Below are 27411 nucleotides of genomic sequence, written 5' to 3' on the forward strand. Positions count from 1 at the left end.
GTCCTGCAAGAACGCTTTCTTTGTCATTCCAGATGACTTTATTAATAAGTTATTTGAGTCATTGCAGAGATGTATGGATGCAGTCCTCGAAGCTCATGGGAGTCATACAAAATATTAATTCTTTTTTCCACTGCAGCATGACTTTATAATTTATACTGTACATTATTTGTGTTAAATGACAAGACTTTTCTCTAAGCAAAGTCAGTCCTTACTGTTCTAATTAAACAATTAAAAATCAAGGCATGATCATATTTTATTTTGGCAAAATAAGCATAATCTAGAGGCCACTTGACACCAAATGATCAATTAGAATTCAAGTTATTATTTATTGTTCCTAAAATATGGGATAGGCAAGACTTTTGTCAGGTTGTGTATTCCTTTAATACAGTAAATAATGGAACTTTTTTGTAAAGTTTGACCACTTTATTGTTGCAGTGTGTGAGTATTGTCCATTCTTCCTGTTTCCTTCCACTTTTTTTTGCATTCTAAACAAAAGTGTTTGATGACAAGTTCTCAGCAACCTTGAGATGTTAAAATAAGTAAGTGACCCAGAGTCACACGTGTGAACGCATGGAAATAAACCTACAGTATATCACACCAGCGAGTGACGAAGTTGTCAGTCTAAAAATGACACTGAAAAACAAGAATCTGAAAAGATTATTTCCACATGTACATCATTTTCGAATGCTGTCAGTTTATGCTGCATTCTCTCTCTTTCTCGGTCTCGCTGACTAATAAACAGCCCTATAAATAACATCAGAGCTTTTGTAAAAACAGTGGAAAATGTTTGTTGTGGTTTTTTGTTTTGTCGTCGGAAGATCCTGCAGACATACAAACAAGTAGGGCAGTAATTAGTGTCTGTTTAGTGGGTGAGCATTTGTTGGGTGCAAAGGGACACACAGCCCTCGCGGCCCCCTCCGTCGAAAGATGAACACTGAGCAAACCAAGAGAGAGAAAGGGTGATAAATACATTATTTCAGAAGTGTCACTTAAAGTGGGTCATGCTTTCATTTGCTGGGGCTTGCCGCAAATGTTCTAGAATAAAGAATGCATCGCCTGAAACCATGCAGAAAATGGTTAACACAAACATCTGTCCAGACTGTCCGCAGTCAATCCCAACAGTTCACACGTTTTAGAATAGAAAGTTTAGAGTATGACTCGACTGTCAAATCTGACATTAGGTGTTCAATGTACAATTAGAGGGGTGTCATCTTATTTACCGATGTGTGAACTTACATTGAGTCTGTCACTTCCTTTGTTGAAAGCAGAATAGTTCCTTTCCCTCAGCTGAACAGATACAGGGGAAGTACTGGACTGAACACGGAGACTGCACAGCCTAATTTAACCCAATGCGCCAGATTGAGGACGTGCACAAACAAGAAGATAAGACAGCCAAAATTAATTTATCCAGTAACATACAAACGCATCATATTGTAATCATAACGGAGTAATATACTTAACCCTTAAAGACCGAGACAGCCGCCCGCGGCTAAAAATAAGTATTGCTCTTAAATGTTTAATAACTTTTGATCCGCTGATCCGATTCATACAATTCAAAGATTGGCATAAAGTAGAGAATCTCAGCTTTCCATCGCTGTATCACATTACATTCACGGACTTTCAGAGGCTCCGGAATCAGTGTGGTTACGTCATCAAATTTTGACAACGCTGATTTGACAAAGGAACGCTCGTCACTTGTCTCTCCGGACAAACCAGACATGATATATGGATGCATTGTCCCTCCTCCATGCCCAGATTGGTTCAAACTCGCTCTATCTCAACCAATAAGCATAGGTTTCGCTTTGTGAACCAACAATCAGCTATTTGAACAACACGGAATGAGAGATAGGCTGCACATTTACGCGCGGCTAAATAAAACGCTAAATAAAAGTTTTGCATGAAATAATTCTCATACTAAGTACTTTTGCATGCACAACAGCACAAAAACATGACAAAACAGTGACACAGCAAAGACGAAGTGCTGCTCTTGTTGTTTTCAAAGGACGCAAATAAAGGTTGGGCTGTTTGTCTGCATTGCACGCGAACCATATACATATCCGCAGACAACCATATCCATGCTGGCACATAAAACCTAAGGATGGTCCATATTGAATCTAGTTTAGTTATGTAACTATTTATAGTATAGTAAATATTTATATCTATTTTATTTACTGAGGATTTGCACCATGTTTATTAGGACTTTGACGCATTATTTATTATTTTCTTATTTTATATTTGTTTATTATAAGTGGTGTTGTTTATGGTAACTAAAAATATATTATTTATAAAAAAGTCAAATTTGCTTCAGTGTTCTGTTATTTTGTAACATTTTTTTTCTGTTTAGTTCATTCCCAGAACTTTTGGGCAAATACATTGTCAGTAAATAAATGCATTTTTCCCCCCCATTGAAAAACGCCTTGGAATAACATTGAAATAAATTGCTATAACTTGCTCAGGGAATGGTGGATGTAGACAAAATTTATTTTGGAAGTATAAAACATTATAATATGTATTTCTAAAGAAAGAAAAACAAACTTCATAAGGTTTTGTTTGTAATAACTAGAAAATGGCACTTTTTAAAAAAATCGTTTCTGGAAAATTCTGGAATATTTTCTGTCTGTTCATATGTTTTTGGACCAAATAAAGTTTTAGACTGGACCTTTAAATGATACAGATTGAAACTTCAGGTTCTCCTGTTTAAAATAATATATGACACTTGAGTCTGACTGCTAAAATAAAAATAAAACTGCTTTAAAAAAATAATAATAATATAGGCCCATTAGGTGCACACAAAATACCTCTAGGTCTTTAAGGGTTAAAAAGTAATGCCTTACAGTATTAATTACTGTCAAAAGTAACACGTTATTGCCCAACACTGCTCACGGTGCACTCGTGGCATTTTGAAGATGTTTTTAACTGGGATCGCCTGGAAATTGGAAATATTCATTTTCTTTTCGGCTTAGTCTCTTTATTAATCCAGGGTCGCCACATCTGAATGAACAAACTTATTCAGCACATTTTTAAGCAGCGGATGCCCTTCCATACACTACGGACAATTTAGCCTACCCAATTCACCTGTACCGCAAGTCTTTGGACAGTGGGGGAAACCGGAGCACCCGGAGGAAACCCACGCAAACACAGGGAGAACATGCAAACTACACACAGAAACGCTTACTAACCCAGCCGTGGCTAAAACAAGCGACCTTTTAGCTGTGAGACAACAGCACTATCTACTGTGCCACTATGCTGCCGAAATTGGAAATATCTCCATTGGAAATAATGAACTACGCGGAAACTGAACTACGGGTCAATTTGTGCTTTTGAGAACAATATCAGTTGAGTTTAGGGAAGGAAAAGGATGGGTCAGTCAATCACACCACCAGTCAGTTGACAGCAGCCTCTGTTGGATTTACATGAGAACAGCAGCCGGGAATGGCACTCGCGGGATCAATTTGAGATCTTAAAAAGCATACACAATAGCGGCCTCTGGTGGATTCACAAAAAAAGTAACTCCAGGGGCATATTTGCCGCTCCTCAGAATATTGGGGTACGTTTTCAGAATGAGCCTGGGTTGTGCTTTATAATTGAAGTTAACGAAGAAAATTAATCATTTTAAATGTAAAATAGATGCAAGAAAGTTGTTTCTAAATTCACAAATTCAAAAAATTCTAAATTTTGAACATGTTATGTACAAACGTTAATATTGACTGGTTTTTCCAATGAAAATCCTTCTACAAAACAAAGGTGGAGCAGAACATTTGTCCATCTCAGAGCAACACTTTTGTGAGCTAAATGATTCAATGATTCATACCTGAAGACAGTCTCTTGCTTCTTTTCTAAATGAATTAGTCATTTGGAACAATTCATTTGAATTATTCAATGGTTCAATCATTAAAACTTGACATTGTGTGATATTTATTATTAACAGCAAGTCTAAACCAGCCAATGTATCAAAACAAAAACATACTATTTGATTGATTACATTTTTAACACAACTATTCTGTTTTTAATTTAGTTTAGTTTAGTTAGGAAGTTATTTGTCCCCAAGAACGATTCAATTCATGGAGCATACATGTTTTTGTATATTTTAGTCAAATTTACTTGGAAACTTAATTTTTTTAAAGTATGCGATGTTTGTTTTGCAAATACATCTTAATTGTGACTACTGGAGCAGTGAACATTGGCCACTTTGAACATCCCAACATCACATTAACGTGCACAAATGTTACAGAGATTTTAGTCCTCTGTGAAATGAACAGTGAGGTTTTTTTGTTTGTTTGTTTTTTAGTCACAGACTTATAATGTTCAACATTAGATTGAGTACTGATACTAAAAGATGCCAGAAGGTTGCGGATGACTAAATGTTAGTTCAGACTCAGTCTGATAAACAGGAAAAGAGATAGTATGGATCAAGAGTGAGAATCACAGGAAGACATTGTCTTGTCACGTAATGAGAATGTCCTCTGTGGAAAAGACAGTCAGACCAAGGGCGAAAAAAACAACTACCCAGTGTATGTATCTTTCTCTCTCCTAAACACCATTTTTAGATTAATGTACAGCCATCTGGTTAACCATCGTGTTGGCTTGTGGGTCAAAAATGAACCAAACACCATGTTTACAAGAAAAAAATAAAAACTTTTTTTTTTTCTTACTTGAAGTTTAGTGACTTTCTAAAATGACCACAACAATTTTCAGTTTCATGAAAGCTGTACACATTCAGGGTATAACGTTTGTGCTTTGAGTCACTTTTGACCTGCCAGATATAAAACCATTTTTATACACTAAAAACGAACGGAACACACATGCAAACTGCAACACATGCACATGCCAAACAAACAACAATAATCTGCTGTTTTTACTTTTAGGAATACCTGATAAAAACTTTTACATGTACAAAGGTACTTTTAGCTTTACAAAGTACACCTTCTTCTTCTTCTTTTTCTTTGGCCTTAATCCCGTATGATTGCAGGGGTCAGCTCTTTTTGAAACAAGTTCCATATGATTCCTTCCTGCCGGCCTGTCACACTCATACACTCATACACTTCGGACAATTTAGCCGACCCAATTCACCTGTAGCATGTCTTTGGACTGTGGGAGGGAACCGGAGCACCCGGAGGAAACCCACGCGAACGCAGGGAGAACATGCAAACTCCTCACAGAAATGCCAAATGAGCCGAAGTTCGAACCAGCGACCTTCTTGCTGTGAGGCGACAGCACTACCTACTGCGCCACTGCATCGCCCCCATTAGAAATTACACCAATTACCTTAATCACAAATCAAAAATAGACCCAGCGCCCAAACTATGGCAGCACTGCTGCTTCATCGATGCTAACGCCTGGCTCTGACGCCCTGCATCTACGTACAGTATAAAACCTGTAATCTGTTAACACGCATGCCAAAAAAAACACGCTATATAGTTATATATATATATATATTTAACTACAAAACTAAATGTAAAAAAAGTTGCTTAAGTTGCACACTAGTTTGATCATGTATAAATATCATTATATTAACCATATTGTATAAATATTATTGTCACTATAAGCCTACATCATGCTGACAATCAAAAACACTATGTCATGATATCTCCTGCGCTTGTCTTCTGACCGAGTGCATCTTAAAATACATGAATGTCACCCTTCATAGAGCGTGAGAAGCAGACATTTTCTATTATTTGTAAAATAAAGACTTGCAGGTTAAGGAAACAGCATTATGGGAGAAAGTTGCCGCGGCCGTGTTGCAGATCAAAAGTTTTAAAAAGTATATGTATATGGACAGATAGGTAACTAGATAGAATAGACAGGAATATATTGATCTGTGCCCCGCTGCAGAGTGCAGACGCAAAAGCCTGCTCTCCCGCGGCACGAACCCGCGCGAAAGAAACAGGCGGGACTCTCGACTATTTTGACAAATACACACCTACGTTACACAGATCCCAATATGGAAGATTGTGATTGGGTCAGCCCAGTGTCAATAAAGAAAATTTTGACAGCGCTAATATATATATATATATATATATATATATATATATATATATATATATATATATATATATATATATATATATATATATATAGTTATATATATAGTTATATTTATATATATGTTGAAGTCAGAATTATTAGCCCCCCTTTGAATTTGTTTTTCTTTTTTAAATATTTCCTAATTGATGTTTATCAGAGCGAAGACATTTTCACAGTATTTCTGATAATATTTTTTCTTCAGGAAAAAGTCTTATTTGTTTTATTTCGGCTAGAATAAAAGCAGTTTTTAACTTTTTAAATATTAAAAAAAAATTCAATAGTCCACAGAACAAACCATTGTTATAAAACACCTTGCCTAATTACCCTAGACTGCCTAGTTAATTAACCGAGTTAAGCCTTTAAATGTCACTTTAAGCAGTATAGAAGTGTTGTGAAAAATAAAATAAAATATAATTTACTGCCATCGCAATAATAAAATAAATCAGTCATTAGAAATGAGTTATTAAAACTGTTACGTTTAGAAACGTGTTGAAAAAACTTCTCTCCGTTAAACAGAAATTGAAGAAAAAAATTAAACAGGGGGACTAATAATTCTAACTTTTGTTCTTGCATCATGGCAAAGATAAAATAAATAAGTTATTAGAAAGGAGTTATTAAAGATATTATGTTTAGAAATGTGTTAAAAAATCTTCTCAAACAGAAATTAGAAAAAAAAAATATATACAGGGGCTAATAAATCAGGAGGGCTAAAAATTCTCACTTCATCTGCATAAAAGATTGTATATATTCTGAGTACCCACAACTTGTTTTCAAATCAATTCTTCAATAACTGCTCTCCGTTTTATTTAGAAATCTCAGACAATATGACTTTTATAATATTGTCGTCTTTGTATCGTCTTCATCTTGGCACGTAAACATGTCAATGTGCACATATTGGCAGGACAACAACAGCCCTCAAAATAGCCCCAGTGAAAGAGGAAGTCTAAATACAGCCAGGGCAGGAAGAAAAGTGTGTGAGAAGTATAAACACATCAGGAAGCGATGCATTTCCACCTTCCCTCCTTTTCTCCACTCATCTCCCTGCGTTCGCTGATATCAACAATACTATGTTGTCTGCTCCATTATCCTGCAATGTAAAACATCATAGAAGTTTTTTTTTTTGCTAATGAAAGCTAAATTACGATGTGAATGGAACTGAACTTTTAAGCACATGGAAAGTTTCTTCTGCTCTTTTCCCATAGGACAGAGAAACTGAGTGTTTGTTCTCTACAGGTGTGTAACAGAGAGAGGAAACAGATGACCTCTTCCTCTCTCTCTCACTCTTTGTTTCTCTCTCCCTTTCCGTCTCATTCACTTGTTCCTTCCAGCTGGAGTTGTTGATACACGTCTAGCCTCCACATTCTCACACATATGCGGAGCACCGTATTGTTTCTCAAACAGCGGAACTGGAGAATAACAGTGTTTTATCCCCAGCTGTGGAGTGTGTGTGTGTGTGTGTGTGTGTGTGTGTGTGTGTGTGTGTGTGTGTGCACATGTGCACGACACTGAAAAAGCATCAGTGATATAGCTGTGACTGGAAGACATCATGGTCAGCTCAAGAGTATATAGTCTTGCTGTATGAACCACATCTAATGGCTTGTGGATTTGTTTCTCTGTTAGTTGCAATAGTTGTCGCCACCTATTGGAGAATGTAGAGATTTACTCTCCCTACACACTCAAAAAATTGCTGTTTGTTCAAGCTACGTATTTAAAATTAAAATGTTTTATTGGGTTGAAATTAGTAAAGCGTACTTTTTTGCTAAAAAAAATTCAATCTGGAGACAAAATGTTTAGAGAGCACAGAATTAAACACTCAAAAGGCTTGTTCAAACTACTTATTTAAAATTAGTTGATACACAATTCTTAAGGTTTTAAGGACAACATAATTGTTTTATGTTTAATCCAATTACATTAAAAAAAAAAAAAAAAACTTGTTTTGTTAAGTTGATTACAACTTGCTTAACTTAATTTTTGTTGGGACAACATGAAGTATTTCTGTGGAACCCAGCATTTTTTATAGTGTAGAAAATGCAGGCTTCCATACACTTCATTCACTGAAAAAAATGTTGTCTGCAAAATTGCAGCAAACTATTTATTTGTGTTGAATTTAAACAAATTAAATTTAGTAATGTTCAACTTAATTTATTTGTTTAAATTCAGCATAAACAAATTGTTTACAACCAATTAACTTAAAAAAATTTAGAATTCAGAAAAAATTCAAGGAATCATCTGAATATTTTTTTAAGTGTTCATGTTGTTCCCAACACATAGATTGAGTTAACATTACAAATTTAAGTAGACGAACATAAAACAATTAAGTTGTCCCAAAAACAAACTCTTAAGAAATGTGTTGTTTCAGATCATTTAAATAAGTAGTGTTTTTATGAGTTTAAATAAGTGCTTCCTTAATATTGTCTCCAAAAATCCCAGATTTTTTTTACCAAAAATGTATGCTTTACTAATTTCAACCCAATAAAACATTTTTTTATTCTTGGTATGACATGAAAGGAAAGGGTCATCATTTATTTTAAATGTACAAAACTGTGACATGCACTTAAAATGTTTTGCTGCTTGTTTAAACTACTTAAAATAAGCTAAAATAATCAACACGATTACATTTTGGCAGGGACAATAATTGTTTTACGTACAATGAACTTACATTTTTTAAATGATTAAGTTAACTTAACTTGTGTTGGGAAAACATGAAGGAATTGTGTGAAACCCATTTAAAAAATTCATGACTACAAACGTTTTTATTTTACTTTAATTAATTTTAATTTTATTTTAATAAGTTAATCTGGTTTTCGACAACTTATTTTTGTTATATAAGGTTTAACTTAATATTTTTAGTCTGTTTGACTAATTTAATTTGAGATGACTAGAAATTTTAATTTAAGGCAGTACGATGTTATTTTACAATGTAAGACTTTTAGTGCAACAAACTACTAACTAGCTGTTTATTAGGTTGCTGTTTATTAATCATTAGTAAGGTAGTAGTTAAAGGCTGCATGCAGATACAATTGAAATGCTAACCATACTCATAATATCATTTAAAATACACAGTCCATCCCCTGCTGTCTAAAGCCACGCCTCCTGAAATCACGAACGAGCACCTTAAAGATGACAGTAGACAACTCACTAAATCATGTCATTCGCAGTAAGAAAACTTTATACTTTATAATACTACAATTGCCAATGGAAAACTGTAATATATCTTGCACGTTTTCAGTTGTGTAGCAAGCAAAACTTGTCATAATGTGCAAGGATCACTGGTCTCACTATCTCACGTGCTTTGTCCTAAAGCCACTACTGTATGGTTAGTGGTTGGCCAGCAGCGTGCAGGAATTACACTTATTACTAAGCCTTATTTACATGCTATTTGAGACCGAATATTCAGAGTAGCATGGCAAACAATATAGGAGACTGCGTCACTGGCTGTCATTGTTCAAAATTAAACCAATGTGAATTTAAAACCAACTTCACCTCAGTAAAGCAGGGTAGGTGGAATAGTGCTATTTACTGATGTTTGTTGGTAAACTAAATAAAAATGACCAAAGTTTGTATAACCAAAACTTGTATATTCATTACAATAAAAAAACCTTGGTTTACATAGTTTATCCTAAAAAATGAGGAAGAAGTTTATTCAAAATGCTTTTTGCGTACTTCCTTAAATCAAAAATAAGAAAGTTTATTAAAAGTAAGTTACTTTAAAAAAAAAACACTTCGCAGAAATGTATTTTAAGTGTTCTCTAGAATTTACAAAAAAAAGGAATAGTTCACCCAAACATGAAACATTAGCCTGTATTTACTAACCCTCCGCCTATTCTAAACCTTCTTGAGCTTTTCTCTAGATTACAAATGAAGAAATTATGAAGAACCGTTAGAGATCAATAGCCATTGTCGTTCACAGTATATTCCCTATACTATGGATGTCAATTTCCAACATTCTTCAAAATATCTTCCTTTGTGTCAACAGAAAATAATAATCTTCTTGAGGGTTAGTAAAAGTGTGAATAATTTTAATGGTCATATTGTATTTTAATGCTCAGTTCATGCTATTAACAATATTAACTAAGACCTTTTGCTTAATAAACTACTAATTAGCTGTTTATTAATGGTTATTATTGTAGTAGTTGGGTTTAGGTATTTGGGTTAGGGATGTAAAATAAGATCATACTTAATAAATGCCAATAAACAGTTAACATCAAAATAATAGGTCAGTTCTTGTCTTGGTCAGTTCATGATGGTTTTCAACTGGTGAGCCTGGAAAATGCGAGCGTGTGCAATGTGCGCTCTGAAGATGTGTGCGCAAATCGCACACCTCCATTGGAAATGGAGCGTGCGCAAAAGACGTGATATGTAAATGGCCCCATAAGCAGCTATGCCTTTCTTCACATTCAGAAGGTACCTTCACTCCCAATCCTGCACAAAAATCCAACGTAGCCTGTTATGGCTGAATTGGACCTCCATGTTTTTGGAGCCGGTGTCCTCCTTGTTGATGAGTATTGTCGTAGAATGCTTTCTGTTCAAGTGCTTAAACTAGTTGCTGGTCGAGTTAAAAGCAGTTCACAGTTCTTTAGAGACTGAACATGGACTGCATTTTTTTAAAAGCACATGCTTATTAACCTGACGGTGCAACGGAAAACGGGATTTAAAAGAAGCATTTTTTCTTCCAAAACCCATATATGTAACGTAAGTAGCGAAATTACACTGACTTTAGTTACTGCAATCAAATTACACAAATTTAAAATGTAACTCGTTACATTACTGCATTCCTCAAGAATGTAATAAGAATACAGTAACGTCTTACTGTGGAAGGCATTACACCCAACTCTTACTTTTGTAACTCACAACACACAATTACTACAAAGGCCACTAAAGAAGTGTATATTTACGTTACAAAATATGTCTAGGTATACCTAATTGACCTTCTGTTCAATTTAATATCATGTGTGTGGGTACAAGACTCATCAAAGAATTGGGTACAAGAAGATCAAACCCCATAACAAAATGTAGTTAATATTATTCTTTAATATAACTCTTAGAATATGATACTAGGGGGAAAAAGGTAAGTACAGTATCACGCTATCGCCATCATAGCATGCCTCACTGATTCCAGTATCACTTATTAGAAGCAGAAGTACACACTGCTGTCATCTCTTTAAATCTGTACCTATCACGCCTGACAGGATTTAGTGCTTAAATCGTGACATGGTGGCTGTGCTTGTAAACACCACGTATATCAAACTTTTATTAGGAGGAAGTCATTACAATTGGCCTGAACCCTCCTTGACCCTTGATCAGATTAAAGCATATAGCCAAAGGTCAGGGGTGGGCTGGGCTTACTCTGTGTGCTCCACTCATCCAGCCAATCAAATGTGCTCTTTGTCCCGAAGATTCAGATTTAGTTATTGACTCAGGACGTTTGGTGAGTTTGATTTTGTATATATATATATATATATATATATATATATATATATATATATATATATATATATATATATATATATATATATATATATATATATATATATATATATATACAGTTGAAGTCAGAATTATTAGGCCCACTTTGAATTTTTTTTTAATATATTTCCCAAATTATGTTTAATAGAGCAAGAAATTTTTCACATAATTTTTCATTATGTCTAACATTATTTTTTCTTGTAGAGAAAGTCTTATTTGTTTTATTTCGGCTAGAATAAAAGCAGTTTTTAATTTTTTCAACACCATTTTAAGGTCAAAATTGTTTGCCCCTTTAAGCTATATTTTTTTTCGATAGTCTACAGAACAAACCATCATTATACAAAAACTTGCCTAATTACCCTAATCTGCCAGGTTAACCTAAATAATCTAGTTAAGCCTTTAAATGTCACTTTAAGCTGTATAGAAGTGTCTTGAAAAATATCTAGTTAAATATTATTTACTGTCATCATGACAAAGACAAAATAATTCAGTTATTAGAAATGAGTTATTAAAACTATTATGATTAGAAATGGGTTGAAAAAATCTGCTCTGCTTTAAACAGAAACAGTTGCTTTTTTAATATGAGATCTTACATATACATATTATTTAAAAAGATCTAGAACAAAAAATATTGCTGAACATTAATATTAAAGTTACAGTTGTGCATGATGAACAGGTTTAAACAGTGTTGGGGTTAACGCATTACAAGTAATACAAGTTACGTAATAATATTACTTTCTAAGTAACAAGTAAAGCAAGTAATAAGTAATAATATTTGAGTTACTTTTTTAAAAGTGTAACATGAGTTACTTTTTAGATTAATTAATTTGCTTTTAAATGAAATAAATTGCTTCGAAGAAAAGGAAAAGGGGATTATAGTCTCAATGGACAGTGATTCTACTTAAGACAAATAGTACAAAAGAGGCAAACACATTGAACATAAACTTTCAATAATCTGTATATACAGTACGACATGTAAAGCTCTGGGGTAAGGAAATGCTCAGATAACATCATGCTAAAATATTATTTTTGATGTGTTTTTTAAAAGTAAATGTAGGTGTAGGTGCACTGTTAATTGCATAACTCCTCTATTAAAGTTCTGAAAGAGATCAGTGCAATACTTACTATAAAAAGTATACCAGGCTCATTCCAAAAACGTACCACTATATACATTTCTGGAGAGCACCAAATACATCCCAGGAGCTATGTTTTTTGCATAGTGTTTTCAAAAGCACTAATTGACCCGCCCACCGACTTCGCCTAAACCCAACCAACAGTTTTAAAAAGCAATCCAGAAAAAGAAAAGCCCTCGCCTGATTTTTACCACGTTTTTACATTTTAACTAACTGGACTAACTAACAAACGGAAATACAGAGTCCGTACAGAGGTAAGCAGTCAGCTGGTAAGCGTGAAAATGAACGACATCATACCGCCCTAAATCGTTTGTTTTCAAAAACGAAATGCAGCCATACATACTTCTGGAAACATCAGTTGTGATCTCCAGAAATTTATATAGGGGCTGCGTTTTCAGAATGAACCTATGTTGAAAGTATGTAACGCAATTACTTTATTGGGGGGGAGTAACTCAATATTGTAATGCATTACTTTAAAAAGTAACTTTCCCCAACATTGGGTTTAAATTCTTATTCTTCAACCCTAATTCTTGTGTTTACACGTTTACATTCAGAATTGACTTCTTTAATGTCATTGACAATAAGAAAAAATAACATTTACAATTTGAATCTATACATTTAAGCACTGAGTATTAATAATTAACTACATATACAATGTCAAAAATATAGGTTCCACACAATCGATTTGTGTAGACACAACATGAAGGAATTAAATTAGCATGTTAGTTTTTACTAAATTAAGTGGATTGAACATTAAACAATTAAGTTGTCACCACCCTAAAAATCAAGAATTGTGTTGTTTCAGCTCATTACAAATATGCAAATGTATTTTTTGTAGTGTACTGTACTTACTAAATGGTTACACTCAAAAAAAATTACGCCTGCTGATGTTCAAACTGCTTATTTAAAATATATTAAATATATACATTTTTGAGTATTTTGGGGGACAGCTTAATTGTTTTATGTTCAATCCACTCAAATGAGTAAAAACTAACATGCTAATTTTGTTCCTTCATGTTGTCCCAACACAAATTGATTGTGTGGAACCAAATTTATTTATTTTTTACATTATACATGTAGTTAATTATTAATACTCAGTAGTTAAATGTATAGATTCAAATTGTAAATACACTGAATTTAAACATGTAAACAAAAGGTCAATCCACTTATATTTATTATGTTAACTTGATACTTTTTTTTGTTGGGACAATATGAATAATTATAGAATTGATTGTTATTAATAAAGTATAGTATTATTATATATAGTAATTGCCGGTTCATTCCACTGTGGTGACCCCTGATAAATTAGGGACTAAGATGAAGGCTAATAAGAGGGTAATAGTAGTTACAGTACATGGACCATGCGTGACAAGAAAACTGTAAAATTAAGTGTTACCAATACTGCTTCTCACGTGTGTTGCAAAGGAACTAATATTACTAATATAACGATACTAAAATTTGAAAACTCCAGTGGATGGAATTTTTTAATGATAAATAGCGGTGACTTTAATTTCACTCTGTCCATCACACTATGAATCACACAGCATCAGAAGACTATTAACAGTCACGCAGACATGGGAGTGAACCGCAGAATAAAACTATCTGAAGGAAGTGGTTTGAGATTTCTATAGAGCAACTTCGGTGAATGCGAAAGCATCTTAAAGTCTGATCCACAATGCTTAAGGAAGAAAAGTAACATGCACATGTTTTAGCGGATGACAACATCATTAGGTTACCAAAGACAATAACTGATAACACTGATTGAATTTACTCTGGATATGAATGAGAGTGAACATGTTCTTATAAAATGAAATCACTGTGTCTTCAAAAGTAGCACAGAGTAGGATGAAATGTTATTTATTCTGTCATGGATAAGAGCACTACTAAAAAAAACAATATATTGATCTTCTATCAATAGAAGAATAACTATGTTTGTATTCACGTCAAGACAATCACAATTGTAATGAGAGACCAGTAGAATAAAGTAGATTTATCTCTCTATACAGCCATTTTACAGAGGGAATTTAATACACTGAAACGCATTTTATCAAGATGCTGAAAAGATATTTAATTGATAATCACAGTCTTATAGCCTAAACCAGGGCTATTCAATTAGTTTGTCATGGGGGCCAGTTCATGAAAAGCATCCCAAACGAAGGGCCAGAGATATGACTTGCTATGACTTTTACACTCACCTCTTTTTCTCAGCTCTCTGAGTTTGAGATGACCAAACTCGTGCTTTTTAGCCATGCAACCACCTGTCCGATTGATCCCTTTCCCTCTCATCTCTTGCAAGCCATTTCTCCTGCAGTCATACCAACACTGACTCACATAATTAATACATCTCTTGACTGGTTTATTCCCCACTTCATTTAAACAGGCTAGGGTAACCCCACTGCTAAAGAAACCCAAACTGGATCAAACGCTACTTGAAAACTACAGACCGGTATCCCTGCTTCCGTTCATCGCCAAGATTCTGGAGAAAGTCGTGTTCAATCAAGTCCTGGACTTTCTTACTCAAAACAATCTCATGGACAACAAGCAATCTGGCTTTAAGAAAGGCCACTCAACTGAGACTGCCCTGTTCTCGGTTGTGGAGGATCTCAGACTGGCTAAAGCAGACTCTAAATCATCAGTCCTCATCTTTCTGGATTTATCAGCTGCTTTTGACACTGTAAACCCCCAGACCCTGCTATCTAAGCTTGAGTCACTGGGCGTTGCGGGCACTGTTATTCAGTGGTTCAGATCTTACCTCTCTAACAGGTCATTCAGGGTGTCTTGGAGGGGAGAGGTGTCCAACCTACAGCATTTAAACACTGGGGTACCACTGGGATCTGTTCTTGGGCCACTTCTCTTCTCCATGTACACAAAATCTTTAGGATAAGTCATCCAGAAATATGGATTCTCCTACCACTGCTATGCTGATGATACCCAGCTATACCTCTCTTTTCACCCTGATGATCCCTCGGTTCCAGCTCGCATCTCAGCCTGCCTGTCAGACATTTCACACTGCATAAAATATCATCATCTTCAGCTTAACCTCACGAAAACGGAAATGCTTGAAGTTTCTTCCAACCTGACTCTATATCATAACTTTTCAATCCAGATGGATGGGCCAACCATTACTGCATCCAAAACGGTGAAAAGCCTTGGAGTAACGACTGATGACCGACTAATCTTCTCTGACCACATCTCTAGAACTGCTTGATCTTGCAGATTCGCACTCTATAACATCAGAATGATCCAACCCTTCCTATCTGAACATGCAGCTCAACTCCTTGTTCAAGCTCTTGTTCTCTCCAGATTGGACTATTGTAACTATTTACTTGCCGGGCTTCCAGCTAACTCTATCAAACCTCTTCAGCTGCTTCAGAACGCAGCAGCACGAGTGCTATTTAATGAACCTAAAAGAGCACATGTCACTCTGCTGCTCATCCGTTTGCACTGGCTGCCAGTTGCTGCTCACATCAAATTCAAAGCTCTGATGTTTGCTTACAAAGCGACTTCTGGATTTGCTCCTTCTTATCTGCTCTCACTTCTGCACATGTATGTGCCCTCCAGAAACTTGCGTTCTGTGAATGAACGTTGCCTTGTGGTTCCATCCAAAAGAGGGTAGAAAACTCTTTCCCGAACTCTCGCATTCAATCTGCTCAGTTGGTGGAATGAACTCCCTAACTGCATCAGAACGGCAGAGTTACTCACTGTCTTCAAGAAACGACTAAAAACACAACTATTTAGTCTCTACTTCCCTTCCTAATCTGCAATTGCCTCTCTGGTTCTACCGCTTTACGTTTTACAAAAAAAAAAATTACTAACATTTTGCTTCTTACACTTTACATATACCTGAATCTTGCCTACAGCCTTTATTCATTGTTGCTCTTATAGTTGTGTAAATTGCTTCCTTGTCCTCATTTGTAAGTCGCTTTGGATAAAAGCGTCTGCTAAATGACTCAATGTAAATGTAAATGCTATATAAGTGATAACACAACTGCATATAAGAGCCCATATGCGGTATATTTCCTCCTTACACCCACAGTGGCTTTTTCTACATTCAAATGTGAATATAATGTAATTTGAAAAACGATGTAACATCAATGCATTGTACAAAACTTTTTTTAACAAACATTCAAATTTCAGAGCGCAGCAAAAGCCATGCAGAGCTGATGTAGGCTTCTTCAACATTCAGACACATTCATATGTTATATTTTGAACTGCATAACAATTAGGGATGCAACAATTATAGGTTTTGGTTGTACGATTTATATAGTCTAAAGAATAATCATAGTTTCACGGTTATCACGTCTAATGTATATTCAAGGTTTATATTGGGTAAGTAGCTATTTAGACTAACTGTTGTTACCATGTGCGTTCATGCATGCATAATAATTTGAATAATAATTCGTTTAACATATCTTTTGTTTACATTGCATTGAAAGGTGCGCACAACTCTCACCCAGAAAGCCACAAGCTCGTTGCTTCGCTTGTGCGCGCATACCGTCATGTATTCTCACATTAGAAATAACAAACTTGCATCCCAGGTATGGTCTACTGGTGTTTCACATGCCATGCATTCAGCCAAACAGAACACATATCAGGGCTCGAAACTGCGACCATTTTGGTCGCAAATGCACCCGAAAATTAATCTATGCGACCCCGTAATATATTTGGGAGCATTAATGCGACTGCATGTAATGGTTGTAGTGCGACCTGTTTTGATTTTTTCTAAAAATGTGCTGAATCGCTCTTCCCTGCCGCTATATTGGTTCATATTAGCTGTCAATCACTCAAGGTATTCCGCTGTCAGGTGACAGTGAAGGAGCTTTTATGACCACGGCAAATGCAAACGGCTGATAAATGAAAACTTAAAGCACACAGGTTTGCAAACCCCACCTAAAGTTGAGGCGCAGATGAGAGCGATCATGACACGTGGTGAATATTGATCCGCCAGCTGAGATGAATCGAGTACGTGTTTTTGGAGAAGGTGCCCGAATCTCGATGCGTTGCATTCACTGCGTGTTCAGCGCAAATGTCCGCTAATAGTCAAATCTAATACTGTACATATCATCGCCAAAGAAGCTCGCCTTTACTAAGTTTACACTGAAACTGCGGTTCATAACAAACAGCGGTATTGTGCCAGTGGTCATCGCAAGAATCCTGCTCTGCCTGCTCATAAATTGGGTCGGCTGACTCGCCTGCTTTTCCACAAACACAGAAAAATGAAGATCAGCTCAGACTAAACATTTAAAGTTACACAAACTGAAACCAAAACTTTTAAAGAGTGATTGAAGTGAGACTTTACTTACTTTTGTCTATTCTTTCTTGAGGTGTATATTATTTTTTCTATTTATTTACTGATGACTGGTTTGCAGCTTTCAGCATTGAATTGAATTATTTATTATAATCTTTTGTTTGTTTTGTAGCAAAACTATTTTTTATTAAATTGACATGCATATATAAACAGCAGTACAAAATAAGCATTTCTTACTGCAGTGCTTCATTTTGTTTAATGCAAACTATACATTTATTTTTCATAAAGTAACAAACTTTTTATAGCAGATAACCTACATTCAAGGCAGCATGATGATGAGAAATGTAATTCATTGTTACTAATATTGTCATTTTCATCATCATTAATATTCTATAATTATTAGACGTTCATTTTGGAATTATTGCACACAAATATCAGTGTCATCTCAGCATTAGTTAGATAGTTTTAAAATACAATAAATCTTAAAATACAATATGCATTGGTGCTCATTCATTTTTGGTAGGTACTCCTTAATTTTTTTTGGTGCTCTCCTAAATGTTTTTTGGTGCTCCTAAATATTTGAAGTTGGGAGCACCGGTGCTACTAAGTAAAAAAGTTAATTTCGAGCCCTGCATTTTTAATCAGTGTAGTTCATATTCCACTGGTTTAGACCCTGTTCTGAAATAGAAGCTAGTTCGATTCCAAATGGTAATAAAACACCAAACACACCAAAAAAATGGGTACCTCCACCAATAGATCTAGAAACTGGCATTTTTATTCCATATAAACTACATTTTTTCACACAAAGTTAAAGAAGGATGAACTGTTGACGTTGTCTTAACAGCATTCATCGGTGGTGTTTAGTTCCTGAATGAATCAGCATCTGAACAAATCAGTTGACTGAATCATGCAATGACTCACTTATAAAAGCTTGCCGCCACCTTCTGGTGTAAGAATGTAAATAGATTCACAGCAAAATCCCCTTTTCTTACGAGACAGTCTGTCTGGAATGTGCAAACACAGGCTAGTGATACAAACACTGAAAAGTCCCAGTGCTGACTAAATTAGTAACACCGATCAGCCACAGTTGTACAATATAATATTTTTGTATCCATTTTTGTAGAGCTGGAAATACAATTTGACCAATCAGATCCTGCACAGGAACTGTTTTATTATATGCAATCAAACATGCAGAACATGCATTATTTTTGTGCCTATGAAGAATTCTAAGAACTGTTCAGGAACTGATTTGAAAGCCCAGAGTCACACTGTGTCTTCACTCAAATAATTAGCAGAAGTTTAAGAAAACACACACAGAGAAAAGTGTGTAGGTTAGATGGGCAAGACTGGCCCTTAGGGGCCTAATATGCCATAAGAAAGAGTGATGGTGGCTCAAGCCCTCGTATAGTCTGTGCTGTCGCCCACCACTGACCGACCCTCAGCGCTGATGTCAGGATTGAGTGGGGGTGTGATAATTGCTGCCATCTGACCCTCTGTCCTCTGAAAAATGATCCCAATGCAGGAAGGTAAGCACTGCCTCTGTTTGTCAAAAGGTGTGGTTTCGCAAACATCCGAATCCGAACTAAAACTACTAACTCAGCCTCAGTGTTTGCTTGTGGGATGCTTTACAAGTTGACTTTCCAGTAATTTACCTTCAACAGGAAAAAGTTCTACCAGTTCCTGATAAAGAATTATATACAGTCTAAGACAGTATTTTTTTCTTATTATTATTATGGACCCATTAAGTGGATCTAACAAAAGTAACAGAATAATTCTCAAAATATGTCAAATCAAATATTATATTATATTATATTATATTACATTACATTACATTACATTATATTATATTATATTATACTATATTATATTATATTATATTACATTACATTATATTACATTACATTACATTACATTACAATATATTATATTATATTATACTATATTATATTACATTATATTACATTACATTACATTACATTACATTACATTACATTATATTATATTATATTATATTATATCATATTATATTATATATTACATAACATTTACACTTACTCTGTTTGGCATAAATGTTTATATCAGTGTTGTCATTGCATACATTATATATATATATATATATATATATATATATATATATATATATATATATATATATATATATATATATATATATATATATATATATATATATATATATATATATATATATATATATACACATATTATTGTAACTTAATAAAGTTAATCATGATCTAACTTAATTTTCTAAGTCACATGATTAGTCAGGTTAACATAATAAAAATAAGTTCAATGAACTCATACGGTTCATTTGATTCAGCTTAAAAATTTAAGGCAACCAGTATTTTTTTTCATTATATATAAATATATACAGTATATATATGAAAAGTTCGAAAACCTCTAAGTGCTATATGAATTTTTCTCCTAAAATTAGCATTTTTCTCAGGCTACTAAGTTATTTCCCTTTTTGTATGCCAATTAATAAGTTATTTTTTTATTGCCTTAAATTTGAAAATAGTCAACTTAAATAATAGGAGTCTCAGAAAAATGCTCATTTTAGAAGAAAACTTCAGATGACACTCACAGGTTTTTGCATTTGATATCTTCATATATATTTTTTTCAACACATTTGTAATCATAATAGTTTTAATAACTCATTTCTAATAACGGATTTATTTTATTTTTGCAATGATGACAGTACATAATATTTGACTAGATATTTTCAAGACACTTCTACACAGCTTAAAGTGACATTTAAAGGCTTAACTAGGTTAATTAGGGTAACTAGGCAGGTTAGGGTAATTAGGCAAGTTATTGTATAACGATGGTTTGTTCTGAAAACTTAAAAAAAATATAAAACTTAAAGGGGCTAATAATTTTGTCCTTAAAATGGTATTTTGAAAATTAAAAACTGCTTTTATTCTAGCCTAAATAAAGATGGCTTTCAACAAAAGACGAAATACTATATATATATATATATATATATATATATATATATATATATATATATATATATATATATATATATATATATATATATATATATATATATATATATATATTATAAGCATGTATAAAATTCAAGTTGGATGCTTTATATATTAAAAATGATATGAAAATTTGGAAGGCAATAACCAAAATATATGTGGATCATCAATAAGTTATTTAAAAAATCTTAACTACTGAAAACAATAAAACCTTAAAAAAAGCATCTACATCAATGTTCTAGCAAAAAAAAAATTAAATGTTCAAATCTTTTTGCAGTTTTTTTCTTGCTGAAAAACTGATGCATATTACAAAAAAGCTTTTTAACAACCACAAACGTGTTTGTGCACTGCACCCTTTTGCATCAAGCTTCCATCTACACTCAGTTCCAGTGGATAGTTTATCTGAACCCTAGCAAATAAATCTATCTAGATAAATCCATACTAAAATACTGAGTTTTGCAGGACACACAGCATTTGAAATCGACAACAAAAGATAAGGCTTTTAGCCCTCCCTGCAATGTTGATAAGTCTGTTTATTCTGCTATCCAGCATTTTATGGTTTTTCTCTGTTGCCAATATCCTCATCACAAGTGCTCAATTTGGGTCATGACCCACTAAACCAGTGTTGAACTGCAAAACCAGTCAACCCTGGACAACAAAACCAGTCATAAGCATTCATTTTTGAAATATAAGATTTATATATATAATCTAAATATGTTTTCTAGTGATGTCTGATTTATTATGACATAATGATATTCTACAAAAAAAATAATAATAATTTGAAAATCTGGAATCTTAGGGTTGAAAAAATATCTAAATATTGAGAAAATTGCCTTCATACAGAAGCTGTCCAAATTAAGTTCGTAGAAATGCATGTTAAAAATCAAAACTTACGAGTTGATATATGTACGGCAGGAGTAAGAAATTTACCAAATGTCTTCATGGAACATGATTTTTACTTGATTTTAATTACAGAAAAACATCGGAGGCTGTAAGGGTCTGTATGTGTTAATATACATTTAAAGTCAGAATTATTAGCCCCCCTTAAAATTATTATTTATTTTTTTCATTTTAAATAGTTCCCAAAAGAAATTTTCACAGTATGTCTGATAATATTTTTTCTTCTGGCGAAAGTCTTATTTGTTTTATTTTGGCTAGAATAAAAGCAGTTTTTAATTTTTTAAAAAACATTTTAAGGACAAAATTATTAGCCCCTTTCAGCAATTTTTTTCAATAGTCTACAGAACAAACCATTGTTATACAGTAACTTCCCTGATTACCCTAACCTGCCTAGTTACCCTAATTAAACTAGTGTATAGTGTATAGAAGTGTCTTAAAAATATCTAGTAAATTAGTATTTACTGTCATCATGGCAAAGGTAAAATAAATCAACCTAGTTAAGCCTTTAAATGGCACTTTAAGCTGTATAGAAGTGTCTTGAAAAATATCTAGTCAAATATTATGTACTGTCATCATGGCAAAGATAAAATAAATTAGTTATTAGAAATGAGTTATTAAAACAATTATGTTTAGAAATGTGCTGAAAAAAATCTTCAATCCGTCAAACGGAAATTGGGGAAAAAATAAACAGGGGCAAAAAGTTCAGGGGGGCTAATAATTCAACTATATGTTGCATTTATTTATTTATTTTATATAATCGCAGACGTTAAACTAGGCTGTTTTGTGCTGTCATTGATCTGCAGTTTTAATCAATTCATGTTTATAGAAAAGTTAGTAATGAACATTTATACACAAGTATTTATGTGTATAAAGCATCTGTTTGGTGAGAAGTGCTTCTCATTTGATATGTGAATGATCCGTACAGCTTTACTTTGACATTTCCTTGAGGGAGAATGACAGCAACTGAAACTCGTTGGTCGTACACCACGCCCACCAAAAGGGTATCATAACGGGCCATAACAGACTCCTCCTCCTCCTCCTTCTCCTCCTCCTCCTCATTTCTGTTTGTTTTCAAAACTGACAGTCAGAGGGGCGTGGTTAAGTATGTTAGCCACGCCCAATACCTCAGACAAATGCAATCTGAGAATTTAACTAAAAACAAACCAGAAGTGCTGTTTCAGACCTTAATATTAGATTACAAGGGTAAGCTATGTTTTTTTTTCTTAATGACATGCACAGATTATTAATTCACCACAAAACTAGCAATGTGAGCTAACATAATCAATATCGTTAGTTTTGATATCATGTGTACTTTTCATTAAGACCCTAAAACTTGTGTCAGCTTTAAGACTTCAAGTTTTGTGATCCAGTGTCACATTTAAAGAAGAGCTTTCTGAAACTTTACCCACCATCTGATTCAACTATTTACAATGCAATCGAGACAGAGCTAGACAACAACACATGTTCTAATTGCCCTGAGTCATTTAATAGACATCTACTCCACATTACCGGTCTTGGAAAATACTTTCTTACCCAAGTGACTTCATTGTGTAAGAGGATTTTTACAAAAACAGGTAGATCAAGAACGTAAGTACTGGATGTTCAACTTCCACTATTCCTCATACATTCCCACAAGGGATCATGCTCACACTCATCCTCTAAGTCCTGCAGTTAAAGATTTCTTTAGATTACTTTCCAAATAAACAAGATCTTGCCCAACGATATTGACCAATGTCCGGTACAGACGTCTTACAATCCAGAGTGACGTTTGTGCATATAAATCTGCAGCCTTTATGGGATGAGTTGTGCTCTGGCTTCTATAGAGGCATGCTTGGGTAATACACTAAACAAAAAAAGTTTCATTGGATTTACTCCATTCTTTTGCATTATTACAACTTATTTGGGCAGAATTTAAACAAATTAAGTTGAACATTACTAAATTTAATTTGTTTGTTCAAATTCAGCCAATATAAACCTTTTTTTTTAAGTGTATGGAAAGATTTGATTGGCGCAGAGTTGCTCTGATGAATGGCTTTGGCCAAATTCTGATAGCCCCTGAGAGAGGACAGGGTGAGGGAAGGGGGAAGTCTTTAAAGAGGTCAAAAGGGAGATGCTGGGGTCATATTGATGACAGAGGAAGGAACTTTGAAAGAGAATGAGAGGTGATGAACGACATAGAATGATAAGGGAAGAAACGGCGAGTGAGCAAGAGAGGGAGAGATGCTAACTGAGGAGAGATGTTTTATCAATGAATGACACAATGAGAAAAAGTGGGAATGCACTATGACCTTTCAGCTCACTGGCTCAATGAAGAAACAAACAGACTGTTTAACTGATCCGATAATACTGCCACATAACAACATAAGGATTACATATTTCATACATGGAGAATAATGCTCAACTTTCATAAGTTTTCTTTCTATTAATTTTTTTCAATTTTTATTTTACGTTTAAAATTCTTTCTGATACACAAAAGATTAAATAAGTTTTAGCACAAAAATATAAATATAACCTCAAAATATATTAATATTATAATACATAAAAATTAATCAAATATATTAATACATTTTAATGCATTATTGTTTAAAAGTTTCTGTTCAGTTCGATATTTTTGTAATTATTTAATTCAGCCGGGATGCATTAAATTGATCAAAAGCTTTTACATTGATTCTTCAGCTTTCTATTTATCAATTAATCCTGAAAACGCTATCAGATTTTTTAAATTAAATATTAGGTAGCAAAACATATTGAAACTGATAATAATAATAATAGTAAATGAAATGTTTCTTGACCATGAAATAGGCATATCAGAATAATTTCTGAAAGATTGTGGGCCCGAAAACTGATCACTGCATATTTTCATAATTTATGATGGCATTTTGTCAATAATGCGACAATTGAGCTCATATAGGGGCTAATTCTGGACTTTGTCAGTAGGTGGTGGGTCATTCGAACCACCCTGGCTGCGGGCCTGTTATAGTTTATGTGCATACCTGGAAATATCTTGTGAACTGTTCGACATCTTTTTCTTTTCGGTCATGATGACAGAAAAACAAGAGTATGTGAAGACTGAGAAAGAAAAACAGACACAAACATATTTAAATTAACTTTCTGGATAACATATTATCTGAGCATCTATTTATATTACATTTATGATTATTTTTTGTAGTGTTAAGATGCTATACTACTCGAATAGAAGAGGTTTACTTCTTACAGTCTTTGGCCTTTCCATGTCGCCCTCCAGTGGGTATATTCTGTTGCTTGTGGGCCTTCACGAAGATTGCATTTAGTTTGTTTTTAAATACCTTCAGAGATGAGAGGAAAAGCAACAGTCGGTAAGTACGATACACATTATAATGACAAGCACTTACATGTTAAATGATATCATACTATTATCGGTTTTGTAATCATTAAAGCACTGAAACGTTATAAAACAAGTCAATATTAAAATAGTTTAACGTTACCTCAGATAATGATCATTTTGCCATGTATTACTTAGGAATCCCATTCAAAAATATGAGTTTTCCTTTGAGTGTAATTGTGTATGCTCATTCTTAACACTGTTAATTGAGTTTTTGGTCGTCAAACCAAAGAAAATTAAAGTTCTTCACTGCTCAAACATCGTTGCGACACCAAGTAATTTGGCTCACAGCGACCTCTAGTGACATGAATCGCTACACGATTTCTCTGATAACCAGTAGCGGTATATTGCTTGAGCTTTTAAGGGATAGTTCACCCAAAAATAAAAATGTACTCACAATTTACTCACTCTTTACTTGTTCCAAACCAGTTTGTACATCTATTGCCATTGAATGAAGAGAAAGAGAAGAGGAATTGTTGTTAGTATTATGAAAGGCTATAGGCTTTTATTCACACCAAATTTAGAATAAATTGATTTAATCCACCAAAAATGTTTACTTTGGTCATCTTAGATGAATTATTTAATGAGTGCAAATCATGACCTTTTAAACAATATTATTGGCAAGATTAACACACCAAAATTATCATTATTTTTTTTTTTTTGCGCAGGGCAAACATCATTACTTTGGTAATGTTCAATTAAAATAAAAAAGAAATTTAAATTGTTGATATTTTGCAGTATGTAATTTTTATTTTTTGCAACAACTCATTCGAATTAAATGTATTATCTTTCTATAACTAAAGATGTTAGGTAAGCAGAGTCTTATTTTAGTCAATAACTGTTAAATGAAACTGTTTTGTTTAAATGCACCAAAAATATTGGCTATGTTTACCGAGAAAGGGATCAAAATATTCATTTTTAAAAGAGGCTGTTCTCCGTTATGCTGAGCACTGTGTAAGTATTTGTTCCTTGAATTATTCACCTATTTTTTATCTCTTTTTTCATACAGTTGAAGTCAGAATTATTAAACCCCCTGAATTTTTAGGCCCCCTGTTTATTTTTTCCCCAATTTCTGTTTAGCGGAGAGAAGTTTTTTTTTTTCTACGAATTTCTAAGCATAATAATTTTAGTAACTCATCTCTAATTACTGATTTATTTTACCTTTGCCATGATGAAAGTAAATACTAATTTACTAGATATTTTTAAGACACTTTTATACACTGTACACTAGTTTAATTAGGTTAACTAGGCAGGTTAGGGTAATTAGGCAGGTTATTGTATAACGATGGTTTGTTCTGTAGACTATCAAAATTAAAGTTAGCTTGAAGAAACTAATAATTTTGACCCTAAAATGTTTTTATTTTATTTTATTAAAAACTGATTGTATTCTAGACGAAAAAAAAAAACAAATAAGGCTTTCTCTAGAAGAAAAAATATTATCAGACATACTCTGAAAATTTCCTTGCTCTGTTAAACATCATTTTGGAAATATTTAAAAAAGGAAAGAAAAAACTTTAAGGGGGCCAATAATTCTGACTGTATCTCTCCCATATTTAAATCTGAATTGGTCATATATGAACGTAAATTAAATTATTGCTAATACAATTAAACATACATATTTTTAATTCTAATAATTGGAAAATGAATGTAAACAGCCAAGAGCATGAAGTGACTGTAAAACAAATTTATTTCTAGTATTGAAAACAAAACTAACAAACAAATCACTAGTATTAATCTGGTTGTTAGCCTGCTCTGTAGTCAAGGCTAAATTTAGCCAGGATAGCCTCAAAATGAAATGATGGCTATTGCTTGCTGGGTCAGAAAATCGAGATCAAAGGTCAAGTTAACAAAGAAAATTGATAATAAACAATATACAAATGATATTACTGTATATTACAATGATAATCATAATGCCCAGAATACGCCTTGTCTTGTTGCCTATTCAAGTTTCAGGACCAACAAATAACTTGACTTCTAGTTGATAATTTGGTATCAGAATAGGCTTATATGAAAGGCAAAGGCCTCTAGATTACACTTATCTTACCAAAATAAAATATGATCATGCCTTGATTTTTAATTATTTAATTAGGAAAGTAAGATCTGACATTGCATAGACAATAGTCTTGTTACGTAACAGAAATAATGTACAGTATAAATTATAAAGTCATGCTGCAGTGGAAACAGAATTAAAATTGTGCATGAACCCCACGAGCTTGGACGACTGCATCCATACATCTCTTCAATGACTCTTATCACTTATTAAGAAAGTCATTT

General features: G+C 33.6%; 1 long non-coding RNA gene across 12 annotated transcripts in view; it reads right to left on the minus strand.

The window, feature by feature from the left end:
- Positions 1 to 25385, minus strand: part of LOC137487875 (uncharacterized) — a 107360-nt gene extending 81975 nt beyond the window's left edge. For all 12 annotated transcript variants that reach the window (XR_015511019.1, XR_015511008.1, XR_015511014.1 and 9 more), the window contains exons 1-3: positions 25241 to 25385; positions 24991 to 25081; positions 24770 to 24845 (exon numbers count right to left, since the gene is read on the minus strand). This is a non-coding gene — a long non-coding RNA (uncharacterized LOC137487875). The remainder of the gene's footprint in view (positions 1 to 24769; positions 24846 to 24990; positions 25082 to 25240) is intronic.
- Between the last annotated feature and the right edge of the window lie 2026 nt (positions 25386 to 27411).

This window comes from Danio rerio, chromosome 16 (genome assembly GCF_052040795.2).
Source record: "Danio rerio strain M-AB ecotype USA chromosome 16, GRCz13ab, whole genome shotgun sequence".
NCBI lineage: Eukaryota > Metazoa > Chordata > Actinopteri > Cypriniformes > Danionidae > Danio > Danio rerio.